This window comes from Lygodium microphyllum, chromosome 16 (genome assembly GCF_053477565.2).
Source record: "Lygodium microphyllum isolate KBCC chromosome 16, Lygodium_microphyllum_v1.1.10, whole genome shotgun sequence".
Classification (NCBI taxonomy): domain Eukaryota; kingdom Viridiplantae; phylum Streptophyta; class Polypodiopsida; order Schizaeales; family Lygodiaceae; genus Lygodium; species Lygodium microphyllum.
Window position 1 is genome coordinate 126,945,200 of NC_141150.1, and position 11,386 is coordinate 126,956,585.

General features: G+C 42.7%; 1 pseudogene; it reads right to left on the reverse strand.

Moving 5' to 3' along the window:
• Nucleotides 1–1,110: 1,110 nt before the first annotated feature.
• Nucleotides 1,111–6,807, reverse strand: LOC148023410 (berberine bridge enzyme-like D-2 pseudogene; annotated as a pseudogene).
• Between the last annotated feature and the right edge of the window lie 4,579 nt (nt 6,808–11,386).

The window sequence follows — 11,386 nt, forward strand, 5'->3', positions numbered from 1 at the left end:
GTTATTAATTTTTCGGTTTTTTAAGACTTTTTCATGCGTATTTTTGACATTTTTCCATGTGAACCTGCCATGTTTGCATCGGAATTCCAATTTGATTTGACAGCCGTGTCTCTTGTGCCTTCCCCTACCTTTTTCCTTTTTCCTCCACCCTCTTTCGACTTCTGGATTTTTTATTATTCATTTTTACATGTGTTTTCGGGAGTATTTTTGGTGTTTTTCACATGTGAACCCCTCCTATTTCCACCGAAACTGCATTCTAACGTGATAACCCTATGCCACTCCTTCCTGCGGACATTTTTCCTTCTTACTACATGTCTTTCCGGTGAACGGTTCGTCCGATATTAATTTCCGATCCCATTTTCGGGTTTGTTTTTTGGGTTTTTCCCATGTGAGCGCGTCTTATCTCTGTCGGAATTATGTTTTGATGTGATAGGACTATCGGGCACATCTTTCTGCATAGTTTTCCTTTTTTCTGCACTTCGTTCCGATGCACGGATCTTTTGCTATTAATTTTTAAATTGCGTTTTTGGTTCGTTTTTTGTGTTTTTTGCACGTGACCGCCTTTACCCCTCCCGGAACCTCCTTCATATATTTTTCTTGTTTTCCCTCTGTTGTCTTGCCCACTTTTTGTTTTTACACTATTTCGTTTTGACGTCCGGATTGGGAGTTATAAATTTTTCTTTATTTTTACGTTTTTCTCGCGCCCGTTTTGCGCGTGAACGCGCCCTTTTTCGATTTTACGCGTCTCCACGCGTCCCGGTCGTGTCCGCATGACCCGTCCCGTCATCTCAACGCCATTTCAATCCCGTCACGGCAAATTTTTTTACCCCGCCCCGCACACGCGCGTGGGACGGGGGTACGCGCCCTTGCCCCCCACCCTTTCCCCCCACCTGCCCACCCCATGGCCCCCCCATGGGCCCCCACCCCTTTCCCCTAACTGCCTACCCCTTCCCCCCAACCGCCCGTCTCTCTCCCCCTCTCTCTCTCTTTCTTTCTTTCTTTCTCTCTCTCCCTTTCTTTCTCTCTCTCTGTGCGTCTTCTCCTTCTTCTCCCTCCTCCCCCCAGCCCGTCAGCGACCACCTCCCTCTCCTTCTTCTCCTTCTCCACCTCCTACCCCCCCGCCCTCCTGCTCCTCGTCTTCCTCCCTACCCTCCCCACCAGCTCCGCCACCCCCTCCGTTCTGTAGCTGTTGATCGCCGTCACCGTTCCCCCCACGTGCACCAGCCGCAGCTTCCACGCCACCACGATCCCCCAGCTTCCGCCCCCGCCCCCCCGCCGCGCCCAGAAGTGGTCCTCCCCCATGGCAGCGTGGTCCACCAGCCGCCCCGCCGGGTCCACTAGCAACGCGTCCAGGATGTTGTCCACCGCCAGGCCGTAGCAGCGCGAAAGGAAGCTGTAGCCTCCTTCGCTGAAGTGGCCGCCTGCGCCGACCGTGTGGCAGGCCCCCGCCGGGAAGGCGTACTCCGGCAGGGCCTCGGAGATCGACACGTAGAGCTGCCCGAGAGTGACGCCCGACTGCGCCCACGCGGTGGCCGTCTCGAGGTCCACGTCGACTCGCCGCAGGTTCATCATGTCGATGACGACAAAGCTGGTCGGGCCCGAAGAGGAATCAGCGGCGCCGCGATCCGCGTACGACAGCCCCTCGTAGTCGTGCCCGCCGCTGCGCACCCGGAACTCGAACCTGCCCCCTGCCACGCACACGTACGCGGCCCTCACTTCCTCTTCTGCCCGTGGCAGAATGAGAAGGCTCGGCGCCGCCAGCTTCGCCTCCCTGAGCCGCAAGTTGTGAGCTGAGAAATCCAGAAGCTCGTAGAAGGTTTGCGAGCCCGGGAGTGTGTAGTTCGTCACGCCGGCCGCCTCCAGGCATTCGATCAGACTTTCTAGCTGCTGGCTTATCGAGTCACCCGTGGCCTTCTTCTGCTGTACCCCCCCGCCAGCAGCGCCGCCCTTCCTCCTAGCCTTCCTCCTACCCCCCCGCCCTCCTGCCCTTCGCCTTCCTCCCTACCCCCCCCCCCCCCCCCCCCGGCGGCATTTCCTCCCCTTCCCCACCGCCTTCCCCCAGCATACCCCCCGTCCGCCGCCGTCCTTCTCCCCTCCTCCCGCCAGCCCGCCAGTGACCACCTCCCTCCCCTTCCCCCAACGCGTCCGTCCCTCTCCCTCCTCCGCCGCCGCGCCCGTGGAGTTGCCGTTGCTGCCGCCGGGTCACCACCTCCTTTCGCCGCCAACGCCACCTCCTCCTCCTCTCGTCGCTGCCCTCCGCCTCCACCTCCACCTCCCAGCCAGGTTGCCACTAACACTAACCTAAGCTTAGTTACTTACTAACCTAAGTTAAGTTAAAACTAACCTAGGTTAGATTAATAATTAACTTCACATTAGTTAACCTCTAACTAACCCTAGTTAATCACTAATTAACTAACCCTAGTTAGTTGGTTAACTCACCTTAGGTTAGTTTCCTAACCCTAGTTACCATCCCCCCAACCCTAACCCTAACTAGTTTAGTTAGTCCAACCCTAACCCTAACTAGGTTAGTTAGTCCAACCCTAACCCTAACTCGGTTTACTAACCTTCCCCTAGTTAGTTGACTACCCTAACCATAGTCAACTTAATTACCTAACCATAGTTAGTCTAGTTAACCTAACCCCAACCTACTTAGTTCACCTAACCTAGTTGACTAACCCCTACCTAGTTAACCTACCTAGTTGACTAACCTAACCTAGACTAACCTAAGCAACCCTGACTAACCTGACTAGACTTAGGTAGACTAACCTGACTTACCCCCACTAACCAGACCTAATTGACTTATGCCTAACTGACTTATCTGATTAATGTGATTTAGGTGACTTACTTAATCACTACATTAATTTTTCCATTTTTAAAAAAATCAAAAAAATTCTAAAAATTCCTTTTGCCTTTTACCCATTTTTGGGAATTTGTCCGCTGGCAATTGCCTACCCTAAAATTTTTGAAAATTCAATATTTCCTCATTTAACCCCCAAATTGCCAATAAATGTAGAAAATTCATTTCAAAATAGTAAAAAATTCAAAAAAATCTAAAAATTTCTCAAAAATTCCCCTCACCTCCCTTGATTATTTTTCATCTATTCAACCATTAAAAAATTCACAACTTAATACAAAGAAAAATACAACAAAAACTCAACAAATTAAAAATAAAAATAAAAAATAAAAATCAACATAAACAACCAACACAAACCCAATCCACACATCCGTTAAGGTGTTGTTATTGTTGTTTCATCAATGATCTTTATTTTTCCTTTACTGGATTCACTTCTTTTGGTGGACTCTTCCGTGCGCATTTCTGCATTACATACACACCCCTTCCAGGTATTTATTTTATGTGCTTTATTTATTTTCATTTCCCCCTTAATCCCAAATTAATTGTTAAAATGAACCCTTTAATTCACCCACAGTTTCCACACGCATTCGCGCTAAACATACATACTTTTTAAATTAAAATCAACCAGCCATTCACTTAGCATGCGCTACGTGCGCTAAAGAGGCACTTTAAAATTTTAATTAAAAAGAACCAGCCGTCACATGAGCACACGCTGGCAAAAAAGCGCTCCACATCACCTTAAATTGTAATTAATGAATTGCATTTAGAGACCCAGTCGAGAATCGACGTCCGAGAATCGCATAACTGCACCGTTTTAACCTAATAATTGGTAACTAAATTTATAATAAGGAACCACCGTTTTCTTGCTAAGGTTTATCACCTAATAAAAATTCACCCATTTTTAATAATTGATTAAAATCAACCCTTCATTAAATTAATTCCCCCCTCACTGCACTTAATTCCCCTTTTTAATGAACCCGTTTCGTGGGATGGGTTTGCGCAGTCATTAGAGTTATTTTCCATGGTCCAGTCTTGGTTTATCACAGATGTCGTATTGATATGTGTCGGATTTGATCTTATTTTGGTTTCCTGTCTTAGTTACGGTATGGTATGCAGTTTTTTCTTTTATTGCCTGATACGGGGTTCAGGGTGTTTGTCTGATGCATCGCATGAAGCTTTCGGTCGCATTTGTCTCGAGGTCATGTCAAATTTTTTCTAGGATGTGGTTTGCTTGGGGTTAGTTGGTCGTGTCACGTCTTATTTGGTTATTCTCTTATCCTTGGTTTTTATCTGTTGCTTTGCAGGCATTCTCCTTGATTGTTTGTGTTTGTGGTGTGTGTGTAACCATCTGAATGGCGCCTTTCCATGCTCCTCCCCCTATCCAGTACGTCCCATTAGTTAGTAGGGATTACTCTTCCCTCCTTACTTTTGAGCCCCTCACGAAGGCGGGACTTGCTGCTTTTGTGGCCACTCCTTTTCTATTGCTTCCAGAGGATCCGTCGTTATGTGATGAGTTCCTGGCCTCTTACAGCAAGAAGACAGGAGTAGTCCAAGGCATGTCTATGACTTTGACATCTCGAGGCTTAGGGAAGGCTCTGTCTTTACCCTTCAAAGGAGAACCTTTTGTGACCACTCGTCAGCTCTTCTCTAATGAAGAGATTCTCAAGCTATTGCAGAAGCAGACAAGGGAAGTCCTTGATGTTAAGAAAGTGATAAACTCTTCAGGAGTTTCGTTTTCTATGATTACTGATCCCGTATGGAAGCCGATGTGTCAGTTCCTTCAGGACAGGTTCATGCCTGCCAAAACGCCATCCCACTATTTGTCCAAAGAGCTTTTCACAGCCTCCAGGATGGTGCTAAAAGGAGTTGCTATTGATTGGAGCACTTACCTCCTTACTAAAATGGATCAGCATTTTGTTAAAGTCACCAGGGGAAATGTTACCAATGTTACCTACGGATCATATTTGTCTGCCTTCTTGACCTATTCAGGTTTACAGAAGACTGTACCTCCACCTCCTCCATCACATCCAGTACCTCCTCCTCCACCTTCAGAAGAGTCGGCACCCATTGACATAGAGGATGATGATTCTCCGCCTCCCCTGGTCATACAACGCAAACGCTTGAAGAGGGTAGCGGATAAAGCCCCTAATGTACTTCCCTCAGTGCCTATCCCTGCTACCTCTGGCAGTGAACTCCCTGGGTATCTCACTTGCAATAACCTGTTCCGAGCACATAGAGAAGGATCTTTGGAGATCTCCGTTCCCTCCCTGAACAGTCTCGTTTCAGGAGATGCCATTCCTTTCCTTTGCAAGGATATTCAAAGTTCCATTGAGTTGTCAGTGACAGCCTGTGTTCAACAGCTGTACGCATCTTTCTATGAGGAGCTCATGCAGTCCAAAGACCAGTTGCATAAGGCAACATCTGAGTTAGCTTCTGCTAAGGATACCCTAGCAGATTTATTTAAGCAAATGGAACAGCAAACCCAACTGGTTGCCACCCACAGCGATGAGATTTCTTCATTGAAGCCCCAGTTACTCGAGGCTCAGTCACAGGTTACTAGCCTTTCAAACGAGGAGAGGATGTCCAGCGAAGCGAAAGAATTCCAAGTTCTCTTAGATGACAAGCTTTCAGCTTTACAGATGGCTAATGACACAGTGGCCAACCAAGCCTCCCAAATCCAGCAGTTGCAAGATCAGCTTGCAAAGTCCCGCTTTGTTCCTCCAAGCCCTCCTGTTCCATTAATTCCTTCTCTTTCACAGCAGGACTTGGCTGCCCTACAGAGACAGGCTACTTTGTGCCCTCTATTCCAAGACAAAGTGAAAAGATTGCAGTCCAGAATGGACTTGTTATGGTCTACCTTTGAGCAGTTTCAGGACTATGTCTTACCAGACCATTCTTTCTTTGTCCACTACCACTTACAGAAGATGGTTTTCTATATGAAGCTTTCCACGATGGATTTACCTTTTCCAGAGGATGGCTGGAGTGGGGCTTGGTCTGCTGAGTTGTTGACAGAGGTAGTCAGAATGGTCTTTGAAGATTCTGTCACGCCAGACACCATGTTGATGTCATACATGTATCTCCGAGGAGATTTGTTAATTCCAGATGAGGTAGATATGGCATGGTATGTGGGGGATGTGGTCTTACAGGCTGTTCTATATGTCAATCATTTGGAGTTGCGCATAGCTGACATGTTCCAAAGTTATTCCTCCAAAGTAGCTGATTGTCAGGATAATTCGTGGCATCCCATGATTGATTCGGTGGTCCTAAATCAAAGACAAAACACAGCTCCTACCTTTGTACAGAGTACTAACCAACTGAGGATGGATCTCTTAACCTATCTTTCCAAACATAATCCATTTGATGCTACCTTCATTGATGCCTATCATAGACGATCTCTTTTAGGACCTTCTGTTCCTACCCTCCTCTATTACCAACAAATGGCTCACCGCTATGCTATATATCTTTCCCTTTGTCAATCTAATTCCACAATTATTTTACCACTTCTTTTCCAACCTTCAAATTTCCCTCAAATTCCTATTTTCACTTACTGTTCCTTTATTGAGGATAGGGTATTTTCCCCTTCTCCACCTTGTCCTTCACCCCTCATTAATGTACCCTCCACATTTCCTATTTATCAGTTAACACCTTTCCTTAGTGATTCCTTACAAATTTCTGCCACTCCTTCTTTAACCTTTTCTTCCTTTTATGATTTTTCCTATCCTTCCCTTCATCCACTTTCCCTTATTCCATTACCCTCTCCTAACACTTCCATATCTCAACCACCTCAGTTGGTTAGTGACTGTGACGGGTTTGATACTCAGATTTCCAGAAGAAGGGGATGGAGTTCGGATGATTGCCTTACAAGACCGCAGATTAATTGGCTAGTAATTCCAGGAGAATGGACAGCTTCCAGTCAAGCTTATCAAAACTATGTTCATTTTGCCCAACAATATTCACAGTCTGCAGATCCCTCAGTGAGATTAACTGCTCACTTTGCTTGGTACCTGGCGTATATGCATAGGCACTCTCATACTGATTCAAAGCCTATTCCAAAGTTGTGCATGAATGTCAATGTTAGCATTGATTCTCAATAGCTGGAGATACAGTATTTTCATGCCCTCTCTTTGCCTAGCAGATACTTGGTCCTTTTGGAAAGGATGTGTTGTCTCCAATTTTTTCAAAATCCTCCTAAAAACTTTGTAGATGAATCCTTATCTATGGATCGATTCCGACAGCATCAATCTTTTAAGAGGGATCATCTTCATTGATACCTTTCCGATGTATGGTGGAAGCTTTTAATGAACAACTCTCTTTTTGAAGAAGTCATTCAGATGGTTGTGTTGTGTATTAGTGTTTGTGTTGTGAGTTCATTTATGTCAAACGAACGTGGTGGTTTCCTATTGGATTTCGTGTACGAGCTTTGTTTTGGAGATTTGTAGAGATGGGGTCGTGGTTGGAGAGTTGAAGCTGATGCTGATGAAGAAGAAGAAGTAAACTCTTATATCCTTTACAAATTTGTGGTGATTTTTAGTTTGATAAGAGGTGTTAATGTATGAAGAGTTTTCCTTTCTTTGTATTTTTATATTAGAAACAGGTTATAAGTTGGGGTCGTGGTGGATGGATTATTTGTGAAAAGATATTGAAGATCAAAGTTGAGCTTTTCCATGAACTTGTATTCCCTTTTTCCTGGGTCGCGAGGACGCTTCCTTATTAAGTGTGGGGATATGTTGAGTGTTGAAATGACTTGTTTTTTGGATGATTTTTGTTGTTTTTGAGAGCTGAATGGTTGATTTTATGGGATGATTGGTTGATTTGGAAGTGGTTTGAGAGTGTTTTAGATTATATTGATTGTGTTTTGGAAGTTCATGATGTTTGTTGATGGTTCTGTGATGTTCTGATAGGTTCTGAATGGTTCTGTATACCTTCTGTTTTGTTCTGATTGTCTTCTGTAAGGAGGGATGAAGTATTGATTGATGAAGAATGAGATATTGTGAAAGTTTATTGAATGGTTTGTGAGAGTTTGAAATGGTTTGAGAGTGAGTTATGAGGTTTTGATAACCTTCTGTAGGTCTTCTGTAGAGCTTCTGCTTCTGTTCTGTTTCTGTTCTGTTCTGTACTGTAGCTGTTCTGGTACTATTCTGTATGCTTCTGTAAGTGTTCTGTGGAATGTATGTGTGACTTTGGGGAAAGTTTTCTAGCCTTGGAAAGAGGTGAATACAAGTGCAAAAGAGCTGAAAGAAGTGGAAGAAGTAGCTGTTGAAGACTCAAGTGAAGACTAGAGTGAAGTGACAGTAGTGAGCTATGAAAAGACACTGTAGTGGCTCTGGTGACCCTTCATATCAGACATACCTCTTGGGAGGGGTATCCATGGCCTAAGAGTGATTATTGAGTGTAATTTTGAGAGATTGTAGTGAGGATATGATGTATTATTGATGGAGAGAGAGAGAGAGAGAGTCAGAGATAGCCAATTCTACTCAAACAGAGTGATTGTATATGAGAGATTGAGAGAGAAGACTATGAAGATATTGAAGATGAATACTATGTGATGTATTTCCATTCTAAGATGGTGTATTCCTTTGCTTTCTTTGTTCTATTGATGGATTTTGTGAAGATGTTGAAGAATATGGTTGATTCTATTAAAAACCGTGGGAGATCTACATGATGCTGCATGAAGATTTGTTGTGCCTGGTGTTCTTTTCTTCATTGTGATCATATGAAACATGATAAACAAGCTTGTTGATGTTACAAGATAGATTTTCTTGCAAGAGAATTCCCTTTTCCTTGGTGTTCCTCTCGGGGCTCCAGTGGCTGCTAAACTTTAAAGCCTTTAATAAGATTTGTTTTCTTTTTGAGGATGTAAATTTTACCTTTATACATCAATACAGATATGTGTTAGCATTTTTTTTTAAAACATCGAAGGGGTCAAATCTTCCAAAGCATGCTTGTGCATAGAGTGCTTCTGGTCAATGGTGACATCAAAGCAACATTATTGCATGATCCCATAGTTTCAATTCATAAGAGCTTATTGCAGATGGTTGTCTAGTTTTGGACCTTTTCGGAATAACTAGTAGAGAGACTAAATCTTTATATTACCAAATTTGGTGGTGCAATAGCACCAAATTTAATACTGTTTACGCAAAACCTCTATCAAGATTGGATTAACTAATGCGATTGCTTTGTATCCACATAATTTTGGGCAGTTGAACCCTTTTTTCCTTCCCTTGCCCCACACCCAATATATATATATATACACACATATACATTGTGTATTGTTTAATTTTTCAAAAGAGGACCATAGTATGTCTAAGTTTGGCATATCTCTTAGGAAAAAAAAATGGAAGACTATCCACATCATCTGAGTAAATTTTGTTGTACAAAAGAGGAGCTCCACAAGGAGTACGGCCTAAGTCTAGAAGGGGTGCTTCCAAAGGACTTAAGTGAAGATGCCCTCCATGAAGCACCAAAAACATGCAAAGATCTATTTGAGCCATGTGCACCCTCACTTGGTAGAAGATTGTAGGTTGTTTTTCCACAAAGTGTATCAAGCACCTCCATTTTATGCTGATATCATAGCTAGATTTGCATGGTGCTATGCATTTAAGTAATGACATGATGTGATGGAAGACCCTACATGCCACAAAATGGCATAGGGCAAGTTTGGGGAAATTGTAATTTAGATATGCAAGAGCATGCCAAGGGGGTTGGAAAATAAGATTGAGACATAGACAAGGGTGGGTCTGTGATTACATAACTAACTTGGAGTTATTGTTGGAGAGGATGCTTGGCAAGACCAACTGTATATTGAATAGGCTGTGAAACTTGAAGGCTTTCACCTAGCAAAAGAAGGAGATGATGCTTAGGTACGAGGGGTCGAATGGAGTAGTGGAGCACATAAAGGATGGCATTAAAGTGTATGAAATGCACCCCTAGGAGCTACCACATAAAATTTCATGTAATGATGCAAAGGTAAAGGAGGTGGAAGTTGACCTAGGAGCAAGCTAATGAATGGTGCAACATCTTGGGGTAAGTGCGAACATAAAACAACTCAAAAAAGAGGTTAAGCTTAAGCAAGTATACTCAATGTACTTTCTCTTGGTTTGTCCTTGGTACTGCTTCTTAATCTTTTGGCAGCATATGGTGGTTTTGGATACATTTACTACTCTTGAAACCCTTTTAGTACCATTTGGTGCTCCTTGGAACTCTTTGTGGCTTAGTAAAAATCTTATTGGTATAGAATTTGGCCCTTTTTGGTATATTTTGGTGTTTCCTATACTCTTTGGCACATTTTAAGAAATTTGGTGCTTGAAGTATTTGGTAGAACTTGGTACGTTCTAAAAGTGTTGATCTAGTCTTGTTTAATAAATTTTGCTCTCTTTGATGCATTAGGTTTAGGGGTTGCATTTGGTACACTTGAAAATGTGGGGTGCATTTAGTGGTTTTTGGTACTTTGGGATTATAAGTTGTTTTTTGAACCTTTTGGTTGAATTGGTGTTTTATTATCTCATAATCCTTTTGGAGCACTTATTGTTTTGGATAAATTTGGTACTCTTGAAACCCTTTTACTACCATTTGGTACTTCTTGGTACTCTCTTTGGCTATTCTCATTACTAAAAAGGCTTATTTGTACGGGCCCATGCTCTTTTTGGGATATTTGGTGGCTCTTATACTCTTTGATCTATTTTAAGCTCTCTTGTACTTGAAGAATTTGGTAGAACTTGGTATATTCTTTTTGAACCTTTAGTGCAATTGGTCCCTTTTGGTGCCTTTTAAACCTTTGGTAGTATTTGAACCTTTGGTGCAATTGGTCCTTTTTGGTGGCTTTTAAATCTTTGGTAGCATTTGAACCTTTGGTGCAATTGGTGCTTTTTGGTACTTCATCTTAATCTTTTTGTAGCATTTTGTAGTTTTAGATACATTTGTTATTTTTTGTTAATTTTTACTGACTCTATCTCTTTTAGGTATAATTTGGTGGTTCTTGTACTTTTTGGTGTACTTAAAGTTGTATGGTATATGAAGCAAGCAGTTGAATTTGGTACCTTTTGGTTCCTTTGGTACTAAGTATTTTCTTGTACTCTTTGGTACCTTTGGTGTTTATTGGTACTTCCTCATACTATGTTTGGTACAAAGCTTTTCTTTGGTGTTGCTTGTAGCTATTATTGGTATCTTTTGGTGGACATTCGATGCTCTTTGGTACATTTGGTACATTGATTGTCATTGTTAAATTGGTTGGTAATGGTATCATGGTTAGAATTTTTGGTGCTTGCTCCTTGGTTTCTTTGATGCTTTGTTTTTGTAAGTTTAAAACTTTATTTCTTTCACTTGACAATCACAATATGACAAGCTAAAGGCCTCTTGCAAGGAAGGGCATGTCTACATGGACTTTGTCAACTAGATGATCGCAAATGTGAACTTGGGAGGGGTGGGGGGTGAATATATGTATATATAACGTGAGTTCAAAATAAGGGGTTTTTAAAACACCCTTTTTATACAATTTTTTACATAAAGAAGGGTGTTATATAAAGGGGTTACTTA